General features: G+C 42.8%; 1 pseudogene across 1 annotated transcript; it reads right to left on the bottom strand.

The window, feature by feature from the left end:
- Positions 1–12,029: 12,029 nt before the first annotated feature.
- LOC307204153 (protein mago nashi homolog pseudogene) lies at positions 12,030–12,553 on the bottom strand (annotated as a pseudogene). Its single transcript has one exon. The product of its transcript is annotated as a protein mago nashi homolog pseudogene (transcript).
- Positions 12,554–12,814: the final 261 nt, after the last annotated feature.

Here is a 12,814-nt window from a genome sequence, read left to right as displayed (position 1 = left end):
CACCTGTCAAAGTTAGCCTACGACATGGGGCTAGATAAAGTTAAATATCTGGTCCATGGATGTCTATCTGGATAGGCATTTGGGTTCAACCCAGAAGACTAAGCAGGAGGGGTCTCAAATACAGGGTCACATTTTGAAGTTAGTAAAGTAAAACATATTGCCATCTAAAGTGCCCCTCACTTGTCACTTGTAAGACCATTCACAGTGCAGTCGTAACCAGTGGTGTAGCGTGGGTTGTCAGAACCCGGGGCAAGGCAAGTAATTTGCGCCCCCTAACCCTGGATTTGCGCCCCCTAACCCTATCCCTAACCCTAACCCCCAGATGTTGCGCCCGGTGCGGCCGGCCCCCCCTGCACCCCCCACGCTACGCCACTGGTCGTAACCGTGTCCTAACCTAAGCTTACTCTCAGGAAAGCAGAGTTAGGATCGCTGACTAAGTCCAGAGTCTAAAATTAACAAATTGCACCCCTGTACATGCTGGAGGGAACAAGTACAACAATATGCAAAATAAAAGGAGTAGCAGCTGCAATGGTATCCCATCTGTAGTTTGAAAATAAAATTGTTTTTAAGATGGTTTTAGCAGTTAGCAGCCTCCTGTATTATCCTTAACAGTAGGAATTGGGCTGGCTACAAACCCATCTATTTTACCAGAAACCACACATCTTACAAAAATGGGTTGGCACTGTATCTTGAATTCCTTTGCAGTCCAACTTCCCCCTCCTTGCTTGTAACCTTTCCTTTCCTCTCTGACCCAGCCCTTAGCCTTTCTTGGTGAGCTCCAGAAAAACTAACCATAGAGATCCCCTCTCTGCTGATGCTGCCCTGCCTGTTCCCTTGGGGGAACGGCTCTTCCGAGGCAGATCAATAAACAGATAAATCAAGCAAAGACATGCATAGACACATCAACAGTGGGATTTTTAGTCTAACTTATAACTTCTCCTGTCCACACAAACTAGCTGTTAATAGTGTTCGATTCTTCTTCTGCTGCAAAATTAAACATTAATTTTTAAATGATAGTTCCAGACAAATCGGGGGGGGGGGAGTATGTGTTTGGGGGAGGGCAGGAATTGGCAGCACATCATTCTAGGCATTTATTTTTAAAATTGTTTTCCCAGTCACAGAACGGGGCTGTTCTGTATATTAATAAAACTATAACTCAAATTAACAAGGGTCACATTAAACTAAATTATGCTTTGAAAAGGGGAGTTTCAAGCTGACAAATATTGGCTGCAATTGCTGCTTGGTGGTTTTTTCCGGTTTTCTTTTTGCATGTTCAACTCACCTTTACAAAGTGACCATATGTTCCGTCTATGCTTCTTGGCAACTGAAAGAGATACAGGCAGAAACGTTCCCTTGCTGAGACTCTCTTTTCATTGCAGTGCCTCTGTCTTGAGGCATCATTTAGTGAACAGCTGTAATGGTGTTATTAAAAGCACTACAAGTATTTTAAAACAAAATAGCAGGCATATGTGCCTACTGTCAAGGCAGACAAGTCTCTCTAAAATGTCATGTCGAGTGCTGGTGCGGCTGGAAAACAAAGCTGCTTTCTTCACTCATGTTGCTCAATCCAGCTTCCAATCTGACTGTATTGTGCCTCTTGAAGTGTGATTCCGTGAAGAGCAGGTACTGGAGACCGTAAGAATAGCGAAAGAGCTCAGTTGGGTAAGACCCGTCTAGGCCACATTCACATTTCTTGTTTAACCGTCAATCCCTCTTCACAGGGAACTCTGGGAAATCTAGCTTTGTAAGGGGAATTGGAACTCCCTTAGCAAACTACAGCTCCCATAATTCTCTGGGGGAAGCAGTGACTGCTTAAAATGATATCATAGTGCTTTAAGTGTATGGTGTGAAGGTGGCCCTAGTCCAGCAACCTGGTCTACCATTGGCCTAGGTCTCAAATATAAACCAATGGAATGGTGAGTCCATCACTGTGAAAATGTTCATCCCTCTGCTCTCTTTTCTCTCTACTGTTCCACTGTTCTACAGCTCCGTGACTGAGATTGCTCCCTGCATGGGACAGCTATAGAGCCTCTACCTCGGGTCTTTTCTTGTGGAAGAAAGCTGCCTAGTACCAAAGACATCTTATGGGAATCTGTGGCTCAGTGGAAAAGCACATGCTTTGAGTACAAAATGACCCGGTACAATCTCTGACTAGGGAAAAGGGATGGTGAGAGATGCATATGTATGATTGTGAGTCAATGTATCTGGCATATGGCTCAATAAGATGCCCTTTATTTTGCACATTGCCTTCATCATATCTGGACACACTTGCACACACACACACACACACACGCACACATGATTACTGCTGTCTGATGGCTATTGTCCCAGAACATAATTCGATCAATCTCTCCTTCCCCAGTCTGCATTGTGTGTACAGTGGTACCTCGGGTTAAGAACTTAATTCGTTCTGGAGGTCTGTTCTTAACCTGAAACTGTTCTTAACCTGAAGCACCACGTTAGCTAATGGGGCCTCCTGCTGCCGCTGCACCGCCGCTGCATGATTTCTGTTCTCATCCTGAAGCAAAGTTCTTAACCCGAGGTAATATTTCTGGGTTAGAGGAGTCTGTAACCTTAAGCGTATGTAACCTGAAGCATATGTAACCTGTGGTACCACTGTACGCTTCTAGGTAACACCAGCTGTAACTGGTGTGGAGGAATTAGGAGGCTGCTGAGATGATGGGACGTCCCCTTGCGTACACACACACACACACACACAAACTTGTTAGTCCTCCGGTGTCAAGGCCAGACCTAAGATGCCGACTGTCAACCCTGTTGTGAAGAATCCACCGGCTACTTTCCACATCATGGAAACATCTGAGTTGAGCAAGGATTGGTCTTCCATCTGCTTACCAACAGAGTAGTCCACAGATGGGGAGCTACCACAGAAAATGGTTTTATCAGGACAGTACCAATTCATGAATGAGCATAGGAATCCTATTCATTTCCCATCCTGTCTTGCCAGGCCCCCACATTTGCCCAGCCTTGCCTTGTGCTGGCAGAGACTAACCCGCATAAGTATGAAACCAGCACTAGCTTCCCGCCCCTGCAAGGATATTGCCATGCTGCCGCACATCACCCCTGTCGATTGGGGATAGGACCATTCCATACATTTTGAAAGCAAAATATATAAACCAAGAGTAGCCAATGGGGTGTCCGCTTGATCTTGTTGGACTACAGCTTCCATCATCCCTGATCATTGGCCTTGCTGGATGGGGCTGATGGGAGTTGTAGTCCAACAACATCTGGAGGGCACCACATTCGTTATCCCTGATTTAAATAATCTTCCACCCTCTGCTTTACTGCCTTCTTTCTATTTCTTTAATTAAAAAATAGTAATAAATGGAAAAATGCATAAAATAGATAAGATATGTTTTTTTAAAAATCCAAATTTTTGAATGCTCCATAACCCTATGGGATATTTTTTTGCTCTTTAAAATGAACAGATTTCAGTTTAATGGTGTTTATTTTTTTCCCTTTAGAATATGCCAAGTTCATTAGATCTCCTCCCATGTATAAATCTGGTCCATCAAACCACAATTTGCACTGTCAGCTCCTATGAGTGAAATCTATTGCAGCTACAGAGCTGTCCCGCTTTTGCCTTTGTAGCAACTTTTAGACCACAATAACCATCATCACTTTAAAAAAGGCAGATCCATTACATTTCCTCTGTTCCTGCAGCCCCACATTAAGCTAATATTATCTATTTCCCAAGTGAAAAAACCCCTTCCAGTCCTATCAATTATTAATTCCTTGCTTGCAGCTAATGTTTTGTTTGAATTATTTAAATGCATCTTCATTTATCAATAAACATAAAATGTTAAACAAAGAATACTGATGAAGGGCATTATTTAAACCATAACATTTTATGAGATTATTTCAAGCGCCTTTTTTGATTTATTAGCACAATATGCTTTATAATTATTTTTCCATTTCTTAAAACAAAAACAATGCCAAACACAAAAGCCTGTGTTTCTGGGTATCACCAAGAGATCTGGAAGTTTACTGAGTGCTTTCAGGAATGCTACATTCTTGCATGGCTCCTTAAAGAGAATATAAAATATAATATACAGCGAAGTCCCAATCCATTTGCAGAGAAAATTCAAGGCATCGTTAAGATACGAGATGCCTATGATTTACAATGGCAAACCAGCTGCAGATTCTGACTGCAGTTTTTCAGGCTAAAATCTATATTTTTTGCTAAATAGTCTGCCTGTGTAGTTAAACAAATTATCAACGCTGCCGTCATTGTTGCATAGTATTTATTATTATCTGAGATGTTGTGCTCTGGCGCTGCAAGAGAAGAAGGGAGTTAATCTATTTAATGTGAAAAGATTAATGCCTCTGGCTTAAACGAAACAAGGGCTATCAGAATGCTTGCTTCTCCCATTGCGTCCCACTGGTCTGGTTTGCGCATCAAGATAAGCCAAACCACGGCTTAGCACAAACACATGAGTATGTAAGTTCTGGGAGATGGGATTGCTGCCACTTCACGGCTCTGCGGTTGTTTGGCTGCTTCATTTCACTAAACTAAGGCATAGCTTGTCTTAGTGTATCACTGTGGTTGCAGCTTGTGATTAGTCTGGGGAGACCTAAACCAAAAGTCCGGGGTTCATATGACTTTGCTAAGGCAAACTATGGTTTATCACAGCATAGCAGAACAGAACAGAACAACAAGGGAGGATAGCAGCAGCCACAGGTTCCTCTCTAAGAGCCTATGTAGTCATGGTTTGGCCACCGGTAGACTTTAGTGCTTCAGTAGTGCTCTGTGTGAGGTCAAAATTCTGTACTGCCTCCAACATCTTGCCTTCCATTCTCTATGTGCACCATGTCATAGTTGTGACTGTCATGGAAATTCTACTCAATATTGATCCAGAGCAGAACACAGATGTATAGTTAGCAGAGTAAAAATTTAAACACTTTGCAGATTTCCAAAAATAGACCAGAGGCAATTGTATTTCATCCAGCAGCTTTACTGCTACTGAAGGCAAATGAGCATAATGGTCACAAATCCGATACATTCAGGATTGCCACTGTCCATAAGAAATCCAGTTGCAGCTGACTTAAATTAAACTTACAATAAGGTAAAGGTAATGGGACCCCTGACCATTAGGTCCAGTCGTGGCCGACTCTGGGGTTGCGGCACTCATCTCGCTTTATTGGCCCAGGGAGCCGGTGTACAGCTTCCAGGTCATGTGGCCAGCATGACTAAGCCGCTTCTGGCAAACCAGAGCAGCACATGGAAACACCGTTTACCTTCCTGCCAGAGTGGTACCTATTTATCTACTTGCACTTTGACGTGCTTTCGAACTGCTAGGTTGGCAGGAGCAGGGACCGAGCAACGGGAGCTCACCCCGTCATGGGGATTCAAACCACCAACCTTCTGATCAGCAAGTCCTAGGCTCTGTGGTTTAACCCACAGCGCCACCCGCGTCCCTTAAACTTACAATACCTTATAATAAATCAAAATCTTAAGACTGTAGCATACTATGTACAGAACACCACACCAGAAGGAAAAGAGATAGAAAGAGAAAATGAAACCCAGGCTCCTTCTGGCCTATTTTTATAATCAGCATGACCTTGACTGAAAGAGATAACAAAACCAGTTGAAACCAGCTGTACTCAGCTTCTCTGAAGATATAACCCAAACATCATGAACCTTCTGCTTGTTTCTTTCTCACAGAGAAGCTTCCAAAACCCTCTTGAATTAATTAGAATAGGAAAGAGCTCTACACATCAGATCAATACTTTCTGCACTAAGAAATGCAAACTGACAGTGACGCCATGCATCGCCCACTTCAGCTTGGTGCCCAGTGCGGGAAAACCAGTCTGGCTGCTCTAAATCCACCTCTGGTTTGGCTTAGTCCAGTGTGTGTACCAGGTTTTTGTCTGAAAGTTTGTAGCACATCAGGCATTGGGAAATAATTTTGCCCTGGCCCAGCTGTGTATGTGTGAGCAAGACACAGCAGCATGAGTACAAGTGCAAATTGTACCAGTGAGCAGTGGCTTGGTTAGGGCTGGTCTTTGGGCCCCAAGTCCAATGTTCCACAGCTTGGGGTGCTGCTCCCAGATGACTACCATTGGCAGTTGATGTGGAAGTGGTGGTGCCAAGAAACAGGGCATATGGGAGACTATATGCTATGGCTGACATCACTCACTGCACATCTTTTAACCCCACACCACACCAAAGAACACTTATTCAGTGTCTGATGAGGCTCCACTCATCCCAACCATCTTCACCTAATTCTGGTAACTTACATATGGAACCTACTCCCAGGTAAGTGGGAATAGGATTGCTGCATGAGTCAATGTACAGAATAAGGGAAGGATGGAAACACCCATTGCAATGAAGCCTGCATATATTTTGGAATAAAGCTGAGCCAGAAAGGGAATGATGGAATAAACACAACAACGGATTCTTTGGCGAGATGTTGCACCATAAAGTGCAGGTGAGAATTGTTATGTTACAGCATATATTTTACTCTGAAACAGGGTTTTTAAAAATTTGAATTTTATCAAAATGTTTTTCCAGGTACAGACTAGCATCATACACAGAATTGCAAATGTAAGAAGAAGAAGGTCTTGAGGTAGCCTTAGTTTGCAAGTCATTGTATATAATTTATATATTGGTTGCACATAATTTTAATGCATTGCCCTCCACCCTACCCCCAATGAATATAAGGTACAAACTTGTACAGTCGTGAAAGAGGTTTGAAAGGTTTTTTATGTGTATTATGTACATTACTGTTGCAAGTGACATGTTTCAAACAGCAGGAGAAGGCCAATATCAAGGTCAAATCTAGCCTTACTGCACATTAATAGAATCATAGAATCTTAGAGTTGGAAGGGACCCAAGGGTCATCTAGTCCAACCCCTGCAATGCAGGAATCTCAGCTAAAGCATCCATGACAGATGGCCATCCAGCCTATAAGAGATTCTGGATATGGTGTTAACTTGTAATAATAGCAGCAAGAGAACAAGTGTGATGGCTCTTTAAAGATATATATGTCAGCCCAGGAGGTATGATACATTCACACACATTCCCAGCTAGATTGAGACCTGTGTGCATGAAGGGTTTAGCGCATTCATGGCTTCCAGTCTTGGGATATGTTCATTCAGCATTCTGGGCTGTATGCATGGTCCCTGCTGTTGTACCTGAGACCAGCTCAAAAATCTCATATGCTATCTTTGATACACAAAATTTGTGAGGTGGAGGAACTGGATCCAGCCCCATGTTCCTCAAACTAAATGCTATGGAGATCCGGAAACAGGAATGGGGAAATATAGCAATTTCAATATCTTTGCTTTTCTCATTTCCCAGTCTCCAGTTCTCCACATTTCCACAATATGTACAACATTCAGCATTTATTGGAAAACTCTTTCTTATGTTTTCATATGGTTCCAATTGTCCAAAATAGTCTCCCATTATAATTCTTACTTTCCCATTGTCTATTATTATGGTTAATTTTCACGATCAGAAGTCATTTTTTGACTATTTGTATATGTTTATTCTTTGAATGTTTTGCAATCAAAGTGCATTCTCTAGTTATTCAACTGTTTACCACAATGTTAACAGGTTGTTTAACTGTGCAGCCAGGCTTTCTTAAGGTATAATAAAAGATAAGGCTGTCGTCATGCAACCGTTTGCAGCCAACAAGTAGTGCTGCAACCTGCAGCGTGATGACAGACCTCTGAGAACTTCTGAGCAGCAGCATTGAAGGGTGAGATGAAGGCAAGTAGAAGAGGAAGACAGAGACTGAGGCAGGTGGCTGGGTGGCTAAGGTGAGCTGCAGGGAAATAGTCAGAACCAGCTCTTTTGCAACTGCTGCTTGTAAATTTTTACATTGAAATTTTTAGCTACTTTGTTGTCATAGATTATAAGCATCATGTGTCTTGACCATGCCAGACCTGTTCCAACAAAGTTGTTGCAACAAAAATTCATAGAGCTCGAAGGGACTTCAAGGATTATCTGGTCCAACTTCCTGCTGGCACAGGAAACCCTCTGCTACAGCATCCCTGGATAGGCCATCCCACCTCTGCTTAACAACCTCTAATGAAGAAGTGCCTGCACCTTCTGAGGTGATGTGTTCCACTGTTGAGCAATTGTTACAGTCAGGTTTATAGGTCCAACCTTCCTGAGAGGGAGGACAGGAAACGACCTCAGGCCCAAGGGCCACATGTAGGCCTCTCTATCTGTGGCTTAGAATCATCTCCATGCAACACCCCTCACTGGCCTTGCTTTGCATCTTGAGAGTTTTTGCCTAGCTATTGTGTATCCTTAAATTCTGATGATTCTTTTCGCTTGCCTGGATAGAATATAGAGAGGAGTGTGTGAGTATGTACAGAAACCAGCCTAAACATAAAACTTGACTTTTTGGCTCACTTGTTCCTCTGGCTCCCCACTCCACCAATGGTACATGGCCCTCAGAAGGCTACCCAGAAGGAAATGTGGCACTCAGGTTGAGAAAGGTTGCCCGCCCCTGCTATGTAACAAGTCTATGTGACAGCCATTCTAATATTTGAAGTAAACTATTGTCTCTTTTCCAGGCTCCCCTGGATTTATCTTCCCACTTTCTCTCCCGCCTTCAATACTAGCATGCTCATGCAATGCTGGCATGCCTTGTACTGCTATTTTGCTGCTGTTGGAAGATCTCATCATAAGTAGTGGCCCAGTAATTCCTGGGATCTGTCCATTAGATTTCCCATTTTTCTGTTCATGTAGTGTGATCAACTGGATGCAGGAGTTTATCCATGTTGAACATCATGTTAAGTTTAATTGTTTAGTTGCACACTGAAATGGAATGCCTATATTGTATATTGCTGAAGGGTTTAACATTGGAAAATGTCATTTGAATATACTAAACTAGAAGAGAGCTCTCTGAACTCTAGCTGGGTAATTAACTGTTGTTGTTCTCTGCTAGCTTTCACATGGTGTTTAACTTTAGATCACGTGAGGGTATGCAGCTACAAATCTCTGTCTTGAAGGGAGTTGCCCAGTCTTTCTCTGGATGCCACAGGGAACAAAAGGATGTGATAATGAAGTCTCTCCAGGAGCTGCATAGCCTTAGGCTGGATGCAGGCTAATGCAGGCTTTGGGAGAAACAGAGTTTTGATTTTTGCTCTGATCAAATTTATATTATATATTTAAGAGGAAGAACATTTGCTTTAGTGTGCATATGCTTTATTTATTTCTTGAATTTATATACCGCCCTATACCCGAAGGTCTCAGTGCGGTTCACAGAACAAAATCAAAATATAAAACCACAAAACATATAATCAAAATAAAAACAACAACTCAATACCACCCCCCAAAAAAACCCCACATTTTAAAAGGGCATAGGATGTCCTTTATACAACCTTCCAGATGCATCATGGATTGTTTTGTACCTGTTTTTGAAGAAGTTCTGGTCAGTAAAGCTTTGAATCACAATTATGGGCCTGGACAATTTTTATTCAAAAGGGAGTCAGCTTTTATGCATCCAATTGCTTCGCACTGCACAATATTAATATCTGCAATACGTCAGTGTGACCTGCAAAATGCTCTAATCCCGCTAGCATTTCCCTCAAAGAACTAAATATTTTAAAATGTTTGTTATCCAAAGACCTATGCACAAGTTTTCGCATGTGTCCCCTCCCACCGCCTCCGACCGCAAGCCCTCTCACAGCATCGTAATTGGGGCCGGAAAAATGAAATTCATAGAAAGGGGCATTAGCGTGAAATTTGATGCCTTACAAGCAAACAAAGACGCCACCTATTTTGAAGGAGCTTTTAGTCCTGCTTCTCCTTTCAGAAGTCATTTTTGTATATCTCCCATGGGCAACAAGTCTGAGGATGCTGAGTGGTCTGAGTGTGTGCTGGACTCTCCAGACTGCAGCAGACAATAGAAGGCATCATCGTAGCTTATTATTCCATTCCCAGAAGTGATAATATACCATATCAATATTTCCTGGAACAGAGCTGTGCTCTACGGCGAGCTGATTGGCTGTTTCGGTGGGGCAATAATTCATGAACGTTGCAAAACTGCAGTTTAGCATACCCACAAGTAAAGGGGTGGGAGGTAAATGGGCTCCTTTCATCTCGCAGTCCAGCTACGAGTAGGTAGAGTCATGTCTAGCCCCATTTAAAAAGCTTTCAGTGTTATTTATCAATTTAGTCACTCTTTAAAACAATGGTACATTAGTTAATTCTGATATTACAGTGAAATTCCAATGGAAGAACATATTACAGCCACATTAATATCACATTAGCTCATCATGATTAATGCTATTGCAATGAATGAATTAATAATGATTTGCTTCTTCACCAAGTTCCCCCCACCCTACCTTGACATGAATAGGATCCATGGCATTGATTATCACAAATATAATGGATTGATCCGTCATTTATGGGAAATGAGGATACTCTTCCCATCAAGCTCACTCCTCCCTCCCCTCCCCGGCTTCAATAGATGTATTATCTTTGGCAGGAACTCAAAACCGTCTATAGATCATTGAAAGGAGTCAATTATTAGCATCCAGCACCATGCCATGAGTGGTAGGCTTCTGCTGGGAATGTATATAGAAATGAATGAAAGTCGGGCAAACCACAGGCCACATCTGAGTTGTAGAAGGGAGGCATCTTATTGTAACCCAAGCCAACCAGGCTCCACTTTCAACTTGCTTCCGTTCTACGAAGTAGCAAGCAAAGCTCTTAGGTACTGGGTGGCAAGGCTCTTCCTCAACCCACAAGCATTTCTAACAAGCTTCAGCAATTCTGGAGTTGCAACAAGCTCTGTTTCATCTTTTCAACATAGCGCCAAGTAGATAGATTCACCAGTGCAAGGATTTCCCTTTCTACAATGGAAGGACCTAATGCTCTCGTCTCCCTGTGCCACCCTATATCTGTTCTGGGGGAAACTCTAGAATAGATTTGGGGGTGGCACAGGGCATGTGTAGGTAGAGGAGCATGGTGTGTGTGTGTGAAAGAGAGAGAGAGAGAGAGAGAGAGAGAGAGAGAGAGAGCACTAGCGACCCCCTTCCCAATTTCATACAAGGCCAGAGTTATTAAAGAGAAGTGGGATGGTTTTAGGTCTGTTTGAAAAGAGGTGAGAAAGTATCGGAGCACAGGTTAAATGGTACTTGTAAGAGGCAGGTGTATTGGTTCAATCTAGCACTTAACAATGATTTAGATTTTGAACTTTGCATTTCCCCCCTCATTCGGAGGAGATTTCAGTGATACTGCATTATCATGTCCTGGGTGCTTTCTGTTCATATAAATGCTTTATCACAAACTACTTTTCATTTTAATAAAGAAAGGAATCATTTCAGAGATTTTTCTTCTCTGGAGAGAACATAATTAAGGTAGCATCAAAATATGTATGAGGTTCAAGCATACCCATTTTTTTATTTTTAAAAAAGAAGTAAAATATGTTTGAAGAAAGTGTGACTTTCCATAATGTCTACAAACATCAGAAAGCCATATGTTCACCCACACTGCTAATGTTAACTGTGAGTGTTATATAAAAACACTTCCAGTTTTAACTGGGCGTTCCAGAACTCACTAAAAAGCTTTTAAAATGTAGTGCATATCACCTGAGGATTAAGCATATTCTCAAGGTTTGAAAGGGACGCGGGTGGCGCTGTGGGTAAAACCTCAGTGCCTCGGACTTGCCGATCGTATGGTCGGAGGTTCGAATCCCCGCGGCGGAGTGAGCTCCCATCTTTCGGTCCCAGCTCCTGCCCACCTAGCAGTTCGAAAGCACCTCTAAGTGCAAGTAGATAAATAGGTACCGCTTTATAGCGGGAAGGTAAACGGCATTTCCGTGTGCTGCGCTGGTGCAGGCTCACCAGAGCAGCTTTGTCACGCTGGCCACGTGACCCAGAAGTGTCTCCGGACAGCGCTGGCCCCCGGGTTAAACTAGAATCCCTGTGATCCCTGGGAAGAAATGCCAGTGCACAATTTCCTTCCGGAGATCACCAGGTGTTGTAGTTCAACCCTCGCAGTGTCTTCACTTCACAAGTATGGTGGGGTGTTTTTTTTTTAAGCATTTATTAAATTCACTCTGTAAAAAATCTGACACACATAAAACCAATGAGAGATATGGAAAGTGACCCCACTGAAAGACACTTTACAGTACAAATTTAAATCCATACAATTTAAATTGGCTTAATCTTGAAGTGTAATCCAATGAGAATGAAGACGAGACACTTGAGGTCTTAGACCCTCTGGATCCTTGGACTGATTTACATCAATAAGAGAACCAATTTTTGATGTGGTAAAAGAGATGTGTTCATCACCAATTACAATTTCAAGCTCCTGTCGGCCAACTCTGTCAGGAGGGGGCCATAATGCATCATCTTCTTTCCTGATTTCACTGTCATCGATTATCCTCTTTAGCTCTTCCATCACGCTTTTGTGTACGTAGGCTTCTTTTCTGATCATGACATCATTTTTATAATTGCTGCTGTTTGCCTATCTCAGTTTCCCATCAGGGCGGAACTCGAACTCGAGAAACTCATGGCCGAACTTCCCCTTGTGCCCAATGTAATAACGCAGATAGAAATCGCTCGCCATGGCCCACTTCACAAGTAGTTGGGAGGCTCAGAGGCTCAGTAGCCCTCTTCTGTCCTAGGGGAAGCTGCCTTAGTTGCCTGAATTTCCTGCCCCTTAGGGACAATGATGGGTGAGTGAACAGCAGATTTCTTGTGAATGCTGACTGGACCAAAGCAAGTAAGTGAGCCTCTGTGTGCTGCAGCTCTCCATATACCATGGCCCACTAGAGTTATGTCTGCTGGTTGGTTGAAGATGTCCCCCTACAGTCCTAGTTAAATGCAT

This window comes from Podarcis cretensis (assembly GCF_951804945.1).
Source record: "Podarcis cretensis genome assembly, chromosome: 1".
NCBI lineage: Eukaryota > Metazoa > Chordata > Lepidosauria > Squamata > Lacertidae > Podarcis > Podarcis cretensis.
This window is presented reverse-complemented; position numbering and strand designations above follow the sequence as displayed.